This window comes from Planococcus citri, chromosome 5 (assembly GCF_950023065.1).
Source record: "Planococcus citri chromosome 5, ihPlaCitr1.1, whole genome shotgun sequence".
NCBI classification, from domain to species: Eukaryota; Metazoa; Arthropoda; class Insecta; order Hemiptera; family Pseudococcidae; genus Planococcus; species Planococcus citri.
Genome location: NC_088681.1, coordinates 22,767,183 through 22,779,561, shown reverse-complemented (window position 1 = coordinate 22,779,561; position 12,379 = coordinate 22,767,183). Strand labels below are relative to the sequence as shown.

Here is a 12,379-nt window from a genome sequence, read left to right as displayed (position 1 = left end):
GAGCAATGGGTATCGAGCGTAGTATCAAATTGTAGAGAATTTGAAGGGGAACACTTTTTGTTATGGTACTTTTTATCGTAAACCTAATATTTGCGGAGTAAAACGCAAAAAACATGAATCGCAACAGGTTTTAGCCCCCTAAAAAAATTAGCTCCAGTTGTAGGAGGGTCGGTTTTTTTTTGGTAGTTCAGGGGGTTCATCCGAACACATTCGCGAAGAAAAAATTGATGTGCCAATTTTTTCCTTTTTAAAACCGCTATTTGCCTGGTCTATCACTCAAACACGAAAAAAAGAACAAAAAAAAAAAAAACTGATGAAATTTCATCACAAATCTAAAATTGAGGTTTTATTTTTTCAACTGTTGGTGGTGATAAGTCGAAGTTTTTTTCGATTTTTTTTTTAAACAGTTAAATGGACTTTTACCACGACTTCTATTCAAGTTGATGGAAGGGAGGTGGGGAGGGGGGGTACGTAGACTTGGATTTTTAACATGAAAAGGACAAAAATAGGTAGAATTATTTTAATTTTCTAAAACTAAAAATCACTGGATGGAAAAAGCTGTTTGAAAATTTTTTTAAAAATTGAAAACAACAAAAATAATTCTACTATTACTTCACTTGTACAAAGCTCTGATACGTAGTAAAATTGAATATGGAAGTCCATGCTTTACAAACCTGTCAAATAAAACTACTAACATTCTCAAAACTGTTCAAAATTCCTCCTTGCGCATCTGCATAGGTGCTCTCTATTCGTCTCCAATTGATAGTATTTATTGTGAAGCTGCAGAGATTCCTCCTGATTTTAGGAAAATTCTAATGACAAACAAATTCTTAACAACTGTTGCAAATAATCCATCTCACTCTCTTCAAAGGTCACTCAATGTCTACAGCTCTCAGCATTTCCTCCATACTTCAGGCCCAATCCCAGAATTTATCAAAAATATGAACAACCTACAAATTGACCTAAAAAACCTAATACATCAACCAATATCTTATCCCCCTTGGTCTCTCAAACCTATACAGATGGAATTTTACCTAAGAAACTACCCAAAACATGATCACTCCCCATTATTAATCAAGAGTCATTACTTAGAACTGTTATCAAACTATACTGAATATAACTTATGCTTCACAGATGGTTCAAAAATTTCTAATATTCATACTGGTTATGCTTACTCAATTAATGACAAAGTTCTCAGTTTCAAAATTCACAACTGTGCCTCAATTTTTACTGCTGAACTCACTGCCATAAAACATTGCCTAATAGATATAATTTCCATTCAATCAGAAAATAAAAAATTCTTAATCCAAAGCGACTCACTAAGTTCACTGCTATCCATTCAAAACATTTTTTCTGACCATCCCATAGTCCAAGACATACATAAGTCCCTTTTTAACCTCCAATATTATGATTACTCAATTAGCTTCATGTATGTTCCCAGCTACATAGGTATTACTGGAAACGAAACTGTTGATAGATTAGCAAAAACAGCCGCTACCCCCTCCCCTCTCACCACTCTCACTCCTGATGACATTAAATCTCTAATCACTCACAACACATTTACTAACTGGCAGAACTTTTGGTCACAACAAACTTCAAACAAACTCTTCCAACATAAAAAAAACTACTCTCCCCTGGAAAAATCTAGGCCACCTGAACAGAAAAGAAGAAATCCTGATTACTATACTAAGAATAGGCCACACAAAAATTACACATAACCACCTATACCAAAAAGAACCAAAACCCTCATGCCAATTTTGCAGAAACGAACCCATATCCATCCAACACATACTTTTCAACTGTCCCCAACTACAACAAAACAGACTTACACTACAGATAAAAGAAAACCCACCTACTATCCCTGACGAACCCTCAGAAATACAAAAATTCATCTCCCTAGTAGAAAACATCGGCCTCACAAACCAAATCTAGCCCCCCCCCCCTTACGGGTGTAATAATCATGTAATTAGAAACACCCCAAAAAAAAAAAAAAAAAAAAAATTCTCTTTGGAAATATTTTGATATTCTATTTGAGGGTGATTTTTTCTGATATTGAGCAAAATTTTGATAAAATTTAAAATATGGATGAAAAAATTCAAATATGAAAAACACGTTTTTGGAATAAAATGTAAAAAATGTCATAAAACAATGAAATGTCGAAAATCCTGTTTAAAAAAATCAGAAAATAATTTCTTCGTATGAAATAGCGAAATCTTTTTTCCTAATTAGGTAGTATTTTTTTTTAAAAGTACCGAAAAAAATTCAAAATAAAGACCAAACAACTCAAAAACATGAAAAACATTTTAAAATGCAAACAGGGATGAGAAAAATGAAATAAATTTGTAAAAATAGTTCGTCTAGTTCATGAACCGGATAAAACTCGATTGGGGTATGCCAAAAGAAGTACGTATCTCTCTCATCACTTCATCAGTCAACATTTCAGGTCCTTAAGTGTATGTTTGATTTTTGGTAAACATTTTTGAGAATCGAATTTGGACCATTAATGTTGAAGAAATATGTCCGAAGTCTCCTCTTCAAGGATGAAAGTTTTAAACCATGGACAGTTTTTTTCTTAACTCGATGCTTGGAATTGCAAATAAAAAAATAAAGTCTGACAAAATACAAATATTATCAAGCCATTTTTGAAAGTTTGACATACCTACTTAAATGTGTACCTATGTATGTAGTTCATTAATTTCTAAAAGTCAGATTACTTAAATTTGAATAAAAATTTCAGAAATATGAATACACGTACCTAGTATCTTGTGGTGCCCGGGTCTTTTATGGTAATTGTGGTGCCCGCCCACATAGAGGATCACATATATATGTATGATAAAGGTGTTTTGGTGCAGTTTGGATTTTTCATCATAGTTAGTCATAGTGGTGCCCGATATATAAACTTGGTACTTGTGGTGCCCGCCTCAAAAAAAAATTTTTCACCTTAGAGTGCATTTCACTCGATTCTGCATCGTTTTATATAAAAGGACCTTGTGGTGCCCGATTTGGGCACCAGTGGTGCCCAAATCGAAAGAATTCTTGATATAATGTCAGACTTTGGAAACTTTGAAATATGTAAATCACCTATAGATATATATAGATTTAAACTTAGTCATTGTGGTGCCCGGTTTTGGGCTTGTGGTGCCGCACCACAAGCCCGAAACCGGGCACCACAATGACTAAGTTTAAATCTATATATATCTATAGGTGATTTACATATTTCAAAGTTTCCAAAGTCTGACATTATATCAAGAATTCTTTCCAATTTTTTTCAAGTTCTTAAAGATCAGAATCAGAAAAAATATTGGAAATTTATCAAATGTTTTTCCAAGTTTTTGAAAGTCTAACGAAATGTTATTATGTCTAAGTACGAATTTGTACATCATCAATCATCACTTTCAAAATTTTTAAACGTCTGACATTATGTCAAGACTTCCGATTCATCGTGATTTTTTCACTAGAGGTAGTTTTTCAATGTGTGTCATAAAATGATACATTCAATCATTTTTTTTTTTAAGTTTTCAAAAGTCAGTGTGACGAAGAGTAAATCTGAAATTTGAATTGTACTCATTTTCGATCCCCTCCCCCCACTCACCCCAATCTATTAGCAACGATTTCGAGTTGCTTCGGATAATTCTGCAGCATTCAGCAAATTTTCAAAAGTTGATTTCCATAAAGTTTACCCAACCTAATTAAAAAGCTAAAAGTTACTTCATAACCTATTTTCCAAGTGTCGAGTCAACTGGAGGTGAATTTTAAATCGTTTTGGAGCCTCCGGCAATGTTCTGGAAGTACCAGTTGATTTTAATAGGTAGATTTTAAGGCGTTTTTTGGAACACTGAAATCTTAAAAAAATTTCTGGAGGCTCCAAAATGGGTTGTAAAATTCAGCCTTACAACTGAATTCGATGAAATTTTGAGAATATTTTCTCTTCTGGAAATTTACGTACTGGAAGTTGCAGAACTGCTGAAAACAGTTCGGAAACTTTTCAACTCTATGGGAGGGGAGTGGGGGGGGGGGTCAAAAATGCGTACACACCAAATTTCTGCTTTTTTGCTTTGTTGGGTAAAATTATGATTTTTTTTACGTTTCTGCCCCAAATTTGATTTCCAAAAATTCGCCAAACGAACTTCAGCATCTGAAATTTTGATCGTTGTGGTATTTTTGACACGCCTTTCCGACCTCAGGTTTGTCTAATTCTAAAATTCTTCTCAGAAATAGAGATCTCATTCAGAGGCTTAATTTTTTTAGGAGTGGGGGGAGGGGTTGGTCTGTCGTCTTTTATTTTTTAAATTCAAAAACATTCGTTTTCTGTCCCTCCTACTTACCTCCTAAGAAGTAAGCGAGTATATCCACCGAAACTGATTCGTATTAAAGTACTTAAAGCATGACTCGAAGTTAATTTTAGGAAAAGTTCTGAGTCGTTTGAGGATCATATTTGAGGGATCCTCCTTTCTCTTATTATGACATAAGGACGTGATACATGATTATTTTGGATAATATATTTCTTTTTTAATGTCTGGAAATGTGGCTCCTTCTTCCACAACCGAAGACTGCAGATAGTTGGGGAAGTTAAGCTAATTTCCTATCGTTTGCAAATTTACGACGAACGTGTAATTAATAGACCATTATTCATTATTTGAACCGAATCCAACTTCGTTTCGAATTTGTTGTTTAGTACTAGAGCTACGGTTTGTTTTACTTTCCAGACTCTATACTCGTACATATGTTGGTATCTGGCAAAGGTACCACAATAATGAAAAAATTCTCTAGGTCGGCGTCGTCGTTCCCATTTAGTATACTGCATACGACAACGACGACGATGGAGTAACCCAGCTCCGTGATACGTCTCCGTCTCCGACGATGGAATTTCTTAAACAGCTTTCGTTTACTCGGGTGTTTTTTTCATTTCATTAGTCATACTTTCGTTTTTTAAACGATTAGAATTGTAATGAACGAAACGAAAAAAAAAACAGCGTACCATCGAAATAAACAAAAAAAAGTAAGAATGGACGTCGTCGTCGTCGTAGAGAATGAAAAGAAGTCGAAAAAAAAATGCAACACAGTCGTCGAATTTATTAACGAGGCGATTATTTATTCGGCGTGTAAAGTGGTTTTTGGCTATCGGTCGGTACACGCGAGAAGTAGAAGTGTTTTGAAATTTTTCACGTTGAAAAATTGCGCGCGCGACCGACTCCGCTGCCCTCTTCGCCTTTGTAAAAAATACGAACGAATCGTTCGCGCGTCGGAGGTTCGTTTATGTCGGTCGAGTTGACGCGCTTGGTCGTCTTTACCGCACGTATTCCTTCGTAGTGTACGTTCTTCGTTCGCGCTCGGTGGATTTTTTTCGTCGGTCTCGAGGTGTAAATTGGCCCGTCTCTTGAAATTTCGAGCCGGTTAGCCGATTTGCGAATCGATATTCGGATTTTCGTGCGAAATTTCCTCTCCGATTCGTACTTAAACATTTTTTGAATTTTTTGTGGGGTGGTTTTTTTAAAAAAAAATATAATACCAAGTGACGCGGTGTTATTTTTTCACTCTTATTCGAAGTCTCGGTGTGTTTTGGACGCTGCTGCGACTTGGAACTTAAATACCGGATACTGAACTTTGGGCCTTGGATGCCTTCTTGCTACTTTGTTGCGTCCTGCTACGTATAAATTTATAGGTATGCGGTGTTTGTTTTTTTCCTATCATTTTCTTTCACCTCTTTTTTTTTTTCATTTCAACTCGAGCTTTTGATTTGTGGGTATTTCTGTTTTGGAAGGAATTGTTTTCCAAGTCATTGTACGCGATACACGAGCTACCTAAATTACCTAATTCAAAACATTTCGAGCTTTATGATAAAAAAGCACGCGATACTACTAGTGGTGGAAAGTTCGCGAGTGCAGTGTGTACATTGGACGAGATTTTGTTGCTGTCTAACAGGTGGTGTTTTGGCAGAAGCGCGACAAACCTCCAACCTCCGCATTCTAGACGCGGTAATTTTCTCTTTCACGGCCGCGCCAGACGACTACACGTTTGTGTCTAAGATGAATGAAAGAGAGAGGCAGAGAGACGAGAGAGAGATGCGGTGAAAAAAACAAAACAAAATCACGCCGAATGAAAGTGAAAGGTGGTCGAGTACGCCAGTGAATTTATAGCGAGACGATGACGTCCGTGGATCTTATCAAGTGTGGCGAATTATCGACCAAGTCCATATTAGCGCTCCTTATATGTTCCAGCTACTGGAGAATTTTTCCAGCGTAATTAAACGTATCGCGAGTATGGAATTATGAGATTAAAGTACGTCATACGAGTATAGTAGTCTCTCATCGTCGCTCTCGGTGGATACAGATGGGTGTGCATTCGACATTCGTACGAGCAATTTTATATGTATTGATGCTGCGATAATTATGTTTGTATGTGCGTGTAATTTCGTCTGAAGAATTCTCTTCCCTTATCAATTACCGCTGCGCGGTTTCCCTAGGGTTATTTCGTTTCACTTTTTTTTTTTTTTTTCATTATTTATTATTATTATTTTACTGGCGTTGCTGCACGAGGTGCGATTCTCGCCAGATAAACTCCACGCTCCTTGTTGAGGATTTCCCTTCGTGGATCCCCCCTCACCCGCCCACCACCTTTCACTGTATAGCACGAGTACATACATTGGTGGCTCGTTCGTGTATGTACTGTACTTACTTACACGTAATCGTCGTATTGTTATGATGATAAACAAGTGGAATTGTATTTAAATTTCAAATTGTTCTCGCTCGAGTGGAATAAACCATTTGGATTATATAGAAGTGAGAAGTTTCGTTGGTGTCGAATTGAAGAGGCGATTTTTCTTCTTTTTTTTTACTCGGTGGAGAGACGATTCGTTGATACAAAAGGATAATTTTTTAATGTAGAAAAAATCATTCTGGGAAGAATAATGTGCCAGAAATGAGGTAAATGCAGGGTGGCTGTGGTTGAGTTTGAAAAAAATTGTTCAGCTCGATTTTTTTCATCAGTTTTCGTGAACGTGCCATCATTTTCATTCTTGATTTCCGGAAATTGGGATCTCTCAGTCGAGTGACGAGAACAGGAAGATGGAGGGGGAAGGGGTTGAAATCTAAAAAATGACCATAATATATTCGAGCTCAATGAATTCAAATAGTAGGTAAAAATCCACATGTCAAGTAAAAATTCTCATAATTTGTCCAACCTTTTTTTCAGAACAGGGTATCTAGAGGTATACTGAAGAGTCGTATCCAAAAAATAAGCGAATATTTGAACTCAGTACACCCAATAACCTTACAAACAATACGTCACTCGACATTTTCAATTTTTGTCATTTTAACCAAGTTTGCGTGGCCACTGGTTAGGAGTTTAGGGAGGTTGGATCGAAAAAATGAGCCTATTTTCGAACTGTACGTATTCAAATTGGTAGTATTGGTAGCAAACGATATGTCACACCATTTTTAGTATTTTTTGGAGTTTTAATCAAATTGGGGGGGGGGGTTCTCTTATGAGTGTAAAGATCCGGTTTCAAAAATATGTTTATGCAGAAAAACAAGTGTAAAAAAGAATTTTTGATAATTTTTTTGAAATTTTCTTGTGATGGCTCCTTTTTTAAAAAAGGTCAGGAAAAAATTAAAATTTTTAATTTCTGAACGTCAAAATAACTTTTTAAAAATTTTTGAATTATTTGTTTGGTGATTTATTTTTTTAAGAGAGGGAGGAGTATTCAGATTCTGAAAACGTCTTTCTAAAAGTTCTTCCAAGGTCCATCTTTTTGGTTTTGGGATTTTTTAGACATCCTATGAAAGATTTCAACTTATGTTTTTATTGTGAAAAGTTGAGCTTTTGTCTTGAACGTCGAATTTTGACTTTGTCAAAGACTAGTTGCTAATTTTGAATCTCCCATTTATTTTTTCTGATACTCTGAAGACAAATTTGTTCCATCAAGCTGAGCCAATCTTGGGAAATGAGCCTTCAAAACTTGGAAATTTTGTGATAATTAATCACATCTGAATGAAAATCACGTGGTTCAACTCGAACTTTTTGGATGTTAAGGATGGAAATAATGAAAGGCTATTTCTCTAAATCGTCGAAGGAAACTTTGTAAAAAAAAAAGTTGAGTGAAATCTAATAGCTTTATTTTTAATTTTTGTTTCATGCATAAAAATTCAAAGGCTTCGTTTCTCATAAAAAAATCAAAAAAATACGAAAAAAATTTCTTGAAAAAGACCATAGGTAGGTAATTTGTCCCAATTTCAGTGGTCAAGAAATTTTAGCTCATGAAAACCATCCCTGTAAAATATACCTATTTCCTACTTCAAAAAATAAAAGAAAAATCACAAAATTATCGATGGTTAATTTTCCAAAATACTTAACCGAGATGGAAAGCTGAAATATTCGATCTCATGGACCAACTTATGGATATTGCGTCGCACTTTGGTTTTAGGATATGAGAAGAAAACAATTTTCTCATAATTTGAATCCTTTAGAACGTCAAACTGGAAAGTTTTTTCAAAAAAAATGAGATGAATTTGAATTCATTTTTTACTTTTATTTTTACGACTTTTACAACATAGTAAACGTGTTTTAATATTTTTTTTGACATCTTCGATTGTTTTTCCAACTTTTTATTTATTTTTTCAAATTTTTCACCATTTTGGTAGTATTGCATTAAAATTTGTAACGTTGAGTTCCCCTCCCTCCCCCTAAATCAGATGTATTATAGTTACCTACACAATTTTTGCAGTGTTTTCGCAATTTCAATTTTTTTAAAATCAATATTTCCCTCATCTTTACGAGTTTTACAGCAAATTGAGCGTGTTTTTCTAACGTTTTTGCAATTTACATTTTTTTTCAACTTCTTGCTCATTTTTTCCAAATTTTATTACATTTTTGTAATTTTTTCATAATTTTGTTGGTATTTTATTATCCAAGTTCCGTCAAACTGAGTTTTTTTTTTAATGTTTTCGCAATTTTAATGTTTTTTGAATCATTTTTCACCACAGATATTGAGCGGTTTGTAAACATTGTCACAATTTTGTGATATACTACTATGCCGTACGTGGTATGTATAGGGCTCGCCCACATGGTAACACTGCGTTGCACTAAGGCAACACTGCGTTGTATTCTCGTCAGCTAGCCATACGAGCCAAGCGACGAGAGTACAGAACGCTAGTAATGTATCCGAGTGCACGCGGGTATGTTATTCACGGTTAATGGGTTAATGCAGTCATTTAAGTATAAGTTTTACTCTCGAGTGTTAAGTGTTAGGTTTAGTGCTTTAGTTTTAGTTAGTTATTAATGAAACCAATTAATAGACGAGAAGGAGTGATGATCTACTCGTCGCCACTCTGGGTAAGTACTTGCACATATCAGTGTGAATAAGTTAGATCTCCTTGCCAGAGGAGATCACTTATCCAAACCTACACCACAGTGTGTAACACCAACGTGTGTATATTTAGTTTAAGAAAGTGTCATGTTAACTAGTACATTTGCTTATGTGCTATTCATGTAACGTGTTGTTAATATTGCACACATTAAATATTATTCTCGTGTATAACTTGTTATTATTTATGGTGTGTATGATCATATGTTAAGAGTGTAAAAGCAACCATTTCCTACTCACGCCCTAGCCGAGCATGTGAGGTATTCCGGTGAGTATTTAGTAGAAATACTCTAAGGGATATTTCTTGGAAACAACACAATAGCAACCATCGTAAGTCACATTACCAATCATGCTTTAAGTCTTTTTACCCTCTTACATTGGCGCCCTTCCGAGTGTCCAAAAAGCACAGATTCGTCGTAATCTGAGCTTGGAGGAAGTAAATCATTATGAGTACAAAGTTTAGATCGCGACCAAACTTTGGAAAATAATACTTGCAGTATGATTTCATTGTACTTACGATTCACTTCTTAACTATTCTCAGACCAAAGTGTCCGAAAATAGGAAAGGAAAGAATACTTGTGAATATTTCAAAGTAAATAATCACGAAAGTATTAAGTTGCTTTCACTCATACACACACACACCTAGTCAAATTTGCCAGAATTTGACGAAAACGTGTTTATTTTTACATGTGTATGTGTGGTGGTAGATGATGAAATCCATCGATGGATAAAATATCCGTTGAGAATTTCTCAGAACTCAATCCGTTCGTTGAAACGTGAAAAGCGAGTTCCAGCTTGTCCGCCGCATTGTTGCGTGACCCCTACCACCACCCAAGGACAGACACACACGTCGCACTAGCCGCCATCTTTTGATGTCGCTGCTGCAGCTGCGTAGCCACCAACCGACGAGTTGATAGCTACCGCGGCTCGCATTATATATTTTTTTTTCTTTTCAAGTGTGACGACGGTTATAGCCACGCTCCTCTAGAGAAGCAGCTTGACTGTCATTGTGTTATTTTTCGCGCGCATTTTTTGCGTCCTCCGTGTGTGTCTTGTCCGGTATCTTTTCACGTTTTATTTTTTAAAGTGAATTTTGATACTAAGCAATTTATTTGCATAATTTCTCCGCGTTTGTTTTTCAACCACGCGATCAGCAGCAGTAGAACTTCTGTTTGAAGCTACATTTTGCAGCAATATTGGTAAGTAATATCGTTGAATATTACTATTCATTTCGCGAGTGGCTTTTAATCAAAGCAAACACATCGCAAGCATTTTTCGCGTATTTTTCAAACCAGCACTCAAAGCTGAGTGATAATTCAGTGTCCTTGTATTTTTTCAGAAATACCCAAGGTGGTATTTTGGCACCTGAATTTTTTCTCCAGCAATTCGTGTTCGTGTTCGCGATTCATTCGAAGCTAATTTTTTAGCTGAGATCTAGTGCTCTTTATCTTGTCCGAGTCACCTCTGAAGTGACTTTGCACTCGAATCCCGCTAAGAAACACGTTTCGAGCACGTGTGAAACAGTTCGTCCTGACTCAGCGCTTTTTATCTTGTCCGGATTACTCGCCGTAGTAATCTAGCGACTTGAGTCAACCGACTGTATAGCTCAGTGCTAGTGAAGCGCAATTTACGTGATAGAATATTTTTGTGTACCAGAACCAACTCGCGAATTAAAACCAGCATTGCACGTGAATTTGTGTTCGAAATTTAATAGAAATTTCACACAAAAAAGGGAAAATATTCGTCGCAATATTACCCTAGCTGTAGTTGAATTCGAACGAAATGGCATTTACTGGACCAGCTGCAGGCACCCGAAGTAAAGCGGTAGCCCTTACGCAACACCAAGTACATTGCTTATGTATTGGTGAAACGCATGAAGAATCGTGCGTTACGTTGAAAAATTCGGATAACAAATCCAAACGGAAAAATCGAAAAAATCCACCTACGCAGGATTTAAACGTAGAACAACCTGAACAACAATCGAGTCCGCAGAACCTTGTGGAATCATTGTTCAGCAGTCATCCGCCATCAAACAATTCTGACGAAGAATATGACGAGGATGATGATGAGGATGACGAAGATTACGTACCTACCGAAGAAAATAACATGGTACATGGATCAGATCTCCCTGACCCGCCCCCAGCGAGGACACGTCACCTGCAAAATTACAGGGACTCAAAAAGGGAAGAATGCAGATCCAAAACTGAACCGAAACGACCTGAAATCGCCACCGATGCTGAAATAAATGATCCGTTGAGATCGTTGTTTCAGCAAACATGGGATTTCACTGAAGGTGCCATAGAGAACCTACAGATTGGTCAAGCAGTTCAAGAACACAGCCTTATTCGAATAGAAGACTGTCTAATCAATCTTGTGGACCATGCAGGTAGTACGAACCGCAACATTGACGGATACAGAAACGACGTAAAAGACGTTCGTGAACACTGTACCCAATGGGCCGCTGGCATGAAAGAATATGTAGGTCAAACTACCGGTGCAGCTTTACAAAAAGCTGACAGCGCGATGCAAAAGGCAATGCAATGTGAAACCAAATTTGACCAAGCGACCAACCTATTCAAAAATGAAATGACAAAACATAAGGCAGAATGCAGCCAGTTAGCTCATGCAGTTGCGGATATGAGAAAGGAAGGTGGATGTAGACCCAACAGTGGTCTTAATTCCAACCCAACCTTGAAAATAAATGCCAACTTAGTCAGAAGTGCTGGCATTTATTATGACGAATCGAAACGTTACTTCCCTCATGAATTTGTACGTCAGTTTGAAGACTACGTAAACAAAAGCAATGCCGCCGAAACTCAGAAAATTTACGCATTCCAAGGAGTCATTGAGACTCAAGATGCGACAGAGTGGAAAGGCGACATGGTGGGAATAACGGATTACGAAGAACTAAAACAGAGATTCCTTCAACATTATTGGAACAGTCAGTGTCAAAACGATGCATGGGAATATTTCCAGAAATATTTTTGCGAAACCAAAACGGAGAAACGTCTGTTCTTG

The 12,379-nt window shown here is 36.5% G+C and overlaps 1 protein-coding gene across 2 annotated transcripts in view; it reads left to right on the top strand.

Moving 5' to 3' along the window:
- The window catches only part of Oatp74D (Organic anion transporting polypeptide 74D), a 163,680-nt gene that overhangs the window by 47,238 nt on the left and 104,063 nt on the right, over window positions 1–12,379 (top strand). Inside the window, exon 1 of one of the 2 annotated variants that reach the window (XM_065366524.1) lies at window positions 5,259–5,662. The exons of the other annotated variant lie outside the window; for it this stretch is intronic. The gene's annotated coding sequence lies outside the window, so the exon portion shown is untranslated. Of the gene's footprint in view, window positions 1–5,258; window positions 5,663–12,379 lie in introns of those variants that run through there. 2 annotated transcript variants of the gene reach the window in all.